This window comes from Pteropus alecto, unplaced genomic scaffold (genome assembly GCF_000325575.1).
Source record: "Pteropus alecto unplaced genomic scaffold, ASM32557v1 scaffold45, whole genome shotgun sequence".
Taxonomy (NCBI): Eukaryota; Metazoa; Chordata; class Mammalia; order Chiroptera; family Pteropodidae; genus Pteropus; species Pteropus alecto.
Genome location: NW_006442491.1, coordinates 17,989,443 through 17,994,085, shown reverse-complemented (window position 1 = coordinate 17,994,085; position 4,643 = coordinate 17,989,443).

The following is a 4,643-nucleotide window of genomic DNA, read 5'->3' as shown; positions in this document are numbered from 1 at the left end:
GGGCCAGAAAGGGGGATGAAGACCAAATCTATATATTTCTTATTACAAATCACACTACCACAGGAGCCTAGAAAAGTCTGGCCCCTTCCCACACAGGGTCCTGGGGGTCCATATCCTGAGGAGAGTGAGTCCCCAGAATCTTTGGATGTGGGTCACCCACCGAGCTAAAGTCTCTTCCCACCACATGGCCACTGGGACAGGAGTGCCCCAGAAGGGTCCTTTGATGGCAACTCCCCTCTTCCTGAATATACCCTCCTTCTCCCCAGGTGTGGCTCTTAATATATTCTTCCAAAATGCCAAGTCTGGTTAATTGTTGTTTTCTTCACCAAGGTTAAGCGATATCGATAATAAAATACATATCCATCACATGAATTATTTGTGGGTATTTGCTAGTCCTCATACCTGTGTCACACGGGATCATATATTATGGGTTTGTGATGTGCTTTATAAGGAGCAGGGGCAGAATGGAAGTGACAGTAATCACTTCATCTCATTTCTCATTTAAAGAACAGGGACAATTACTCACTGAGTTGTGAGGGTTTAATAAAATATTGTATTTCCTCAATTCCAATTGGTAGACTCTATGTCTTGTTGAACCTATGTCTGAGGAAATTTGGGCATGAAGAGAAAATGATGACTTGTATATTATTTGTCTAATTTAGTAACTTTTTTGTTTTATTTAAACAGCTTTATTGAAGTAAAATTGATATGCGATAAACCACATATTTAAGATGAACCATATGATAAGTTTTAACCTACATATAACCTGCAAAACCATTACCACAGTCAAGATAATAAACATGTTCATCACCCCATAAACATTTCCACCTGTATAATTTAGAGGAGGGCAGGGCTCTGGGAGCTCTTGTTTATCTGTGATTTTTGGAAAAGATGAGAATAGTTGTCCAGTACATGTCACCACATCATGGCTCCATTGCTAAGCCTAGAAAAGACCACATCAGACACCTGGGCATCTTCTGATGACTTCTGAAACCCCTTACAACCATGCCCTCATTCTATTTGGGCTTCTTTAACTCGCAGGTGACAGAAACCTAACTCAAAGTTGTTGGATCGAAACAGAACTTTTATTGATTCAAGGATCTGAAAAGTCCACAGTGAATCTGGCTTCAGGTGCAGCTCAATTCAGGCCTCCAGACCTCATCTCTAGGCCCTGCTTTTCTCTTTATCCGTACACATGCTCACTCAGGCTCTCTGCAGGAAAACAAAAGGGCAGCAGCAGTCCCAAGCAAGGTGTGAGCTGAAGCTGGAAAGATAGGGAAGGGTCAGCCCCCTGGGGCTTTCCTGTTTACTCTGGAGTCAAGTGGCAGTGGGCAGCCTTGGAAAGGATTGTCAGCATGAGAATGACCTGATTAGAGTTCTGAGAAGATCACACCAGCCAAGGTGCAGAGCCAGAATGGTAATTTAAAAAAATTCTTGCTTTAAAAATCCTTTCTTTTAAAAGAATCCCAGTAGAGTTAGCACCAGGCAGCATTCTGGACACCTTTTTTGGGATCTCTTGTCCTTGCACAAGTCTCTGAGAAAAATGTGTATCAGTTAAGATTTTCAGTCCCGAACAACAGTGTCTTAAATAAGATAAAAGTTTACATCTCTCTTGTTCAAGGTGGTCCAGGGCTGGGGTAGCAGCTCCATGATCAAAAGTAACCCAGGCTCCTTTTATTGTCCTGCCCCACCAGCCCAGTTCGTGGCTTCAGTCCTCAAGCTCATCTCATGGTCCAAGCTGCTGGTGCTTCAATGATCATACCTGTACCTCAGGTAAAAGGACAGGAGGAGGGCAAAGAGGTCCACCTCCTGGTCTGGTCAGCTTTCTCATTTTCCTGACATGATATTTCTTTTTATGCATCATTGCCTAGAACCTGGTCACATACCATACCTTACCTTAATATCAAGTAAGTCTGGGAAATGCGGCCTTTATATAGCCACGTTACCACCCAAATGGTGTGTGTGTGTGTGTGTGTGTGTGTGTGTGTGTGTGTGTGTGTGTGTGGTTTTTAAAAGGCTGCATATTCTTTGACATTCTTCCCATCAACAGGTAGGGGTCTATTGACTATTCCTTTCCTCCCTCCCTCCTTCCCCTCAAGTTTGGGCTGGGGCTCTGTGAATTCTGTGGGCTGGAACTCAGTAGAATAGGGTGGAAGTGAAGCTTCTGTACTGTGATTTTCCGTGCTAGGTTATAAAAGGCCATGTGGTTTCCGTCTGTTTGGCTTGGAACTAGGACCAGCTTCATGGGCATGTAACCTATTTACCTGCACAGTGCCCTATGCTCAGAAGGGTCATTTACTTATTTGAATACTCCCCTATAGTCTTGAAATTCTTAATGATTTTATCTTTGAACTTGTGTTTTGTAAGAGAAGTCTAATAGGACAATGGAGCATGTGCCTATAAAGAGGATATATGCCTACTAGTTTCTTGCCGCCCTATTAGTATATGTGTTTGCAATGCCTGCTACATGGCTTCCATTAACATGCTTACCTTGTATGCCGGGCCCATGCTCAGAAGAGCTTCTTTCATGTCATAATGATCTGCTACCAGTATTTTGAAATTCTTAATTTTATCTTTGAACTTGTGTATTGAAAGTGAAGTCTGATGGGACAATGGATCACGCATGTGAGCATCACATAGTGTTCATAATGCCCCATGAACATAGAATCCTGGTGAATCCACAATGCATGGACATTCAGAGACACTCAAAGTGAACACAAGGGAAGAATGTGATGTCTGTGATTAAGCTGGGCACAGCCCAAAGAGGCCATGCTTTTTGTTCAAACAAAAAACTTCTATTAGAAGTCCTTTGATCACAGAAAAAGGCAGTTGCATTTTAAGAAACAGACAACCAAGGAACCTTACCAAATCCTTTATTATTCATGTTACTTCCTTGCATTAGTCAACCACTTACACCGAAAATGGTGACATAGAAAAAAGAAAGGGAAAGATAGTGCATCCCATTGTTCCCCTTCCTTTCCTTTCAGTCTTCCTTACTCATCAGTAAGTAGGAAGTGGCAGAATGTATGCATATGAGGAAGTGAAATAAAAACAATTCAGTTAGTTTGGTGCAACATTTCCACTGTCCTGTAAGAATGAAATACACACACATGGACGAGCTCAGAAATACCAATGGTGTAATTTCAGTGATTCCACATATGAGTCAAACGCTCTTACGTTTGAAATTAAAGCCAATCATTGCACAATATAAAGATGAGTGGTAAAATTCATGCAAATAATTTGAATTTTTAATTTTTCTTTACTTAGAACACTTAGTAGTAAATAAAACACCATGACACGTGAGAGAGACTAGAAGAAGGGAAAAAGTTTTATATTTTAGTATCCCCACTGTCATATTTTCTGTACTTTTTGAACAAGGGGTCCCACATTTTTATTTTGCACTGAGCCCTGAAAATTATGTTACTGGCCCTGTTGGCGACGCTTGCTGTCAGGATGCTTCTTCTCAGAACCCAGCTGCCACGTCGTGCAAGGAAGCCTGAGCCAAATGGAGAGGGCACGGGTAGGTGGTCCAGTCAACAGTCCTACCCAAGCCCAACCTTTGAGTCCTCCCAGCCCAGGTGACAGAAATAAAACCTCCGGATGATTCCATTCTCACCTCTCCCAGCCTTCCTCCAACCGCACTCCAATTTCCAGACACCTTGATCCATCTGGGTCTTCCAGCCGAGACCCAGCTCTCATAGAGTAGAGACAAGCCATCCCCACAGTTCCTGACCTACAGAATCCATGAGCAAAATCAAATACGTGGTTGCTGTTTTTTTCCCACTATGATTGTGTAGTTTGATGTGCAGAAATAAATGTACCATAGTTTATTTATTTGGTTTGATCCCCATCTTTTGTTAATACAGATGAAGCTGCGATGAATAACTTTGTGTATATTATGTATATTCAGGGCAGATTTCTAGAAATGAGGATTACTGTGTCAAAGGGTAAATAAATGTTGGGCCCTGTGTTCCATGCCATAGGGACATAAAGATCAAGTAGAAATGGGCAATTCTTCCAGGACAACTGGCCATCTGGGACCCTTTTTTCAGAAGGAATGTTTCAGGCCTGAAGCCTCTGAACTCCGGTTTAAGAACCCGTGGAGCAGAGGAGGAGCTGGAGAAGGACTGAGCTAGGTGAAGAGCCCTGATTGCAAGCTGGGTGTTAGATTTATGCTCAGGATACTGGGGAGCCACTGAAGGCTTTAGGCAGGGCAAGTAACTTGACTGTAGGCCAAGAGAGAGCAAACCTGAATCTTGAGGCTGCTGGGATCTTCCAGGCAAAAAATAAAGCCAGGGTGAGAGGAGGGTGCTGGAAGGGAAGCAGCGCTGGGTGCCCTGTTTCCTTCTATGCCAGCTGGGAAATGGCACGTTTGGGTACAGCTTGCCCCAGAAAGGGAAGCTGTTCTTGCCCCAGAAAGGGAAGCTGTGGTTGAGGATGGCAGAGCCACCCATCAGCTGTGGACTGCTCAGCTCCAGACTTACGTGGAAGAGAAATATTTAACCCACTGAGTTTTGGGGTTGTTTAGCTATAGCAACTTAGCTTGTACCCTAAGTCACTGTGTGACCTTAGGCAAGGCACTTTACTTCTCTGTGCCTCTGTTTCCACATTTGTAAAATGGGGTAATGATAGAACCCACTAGG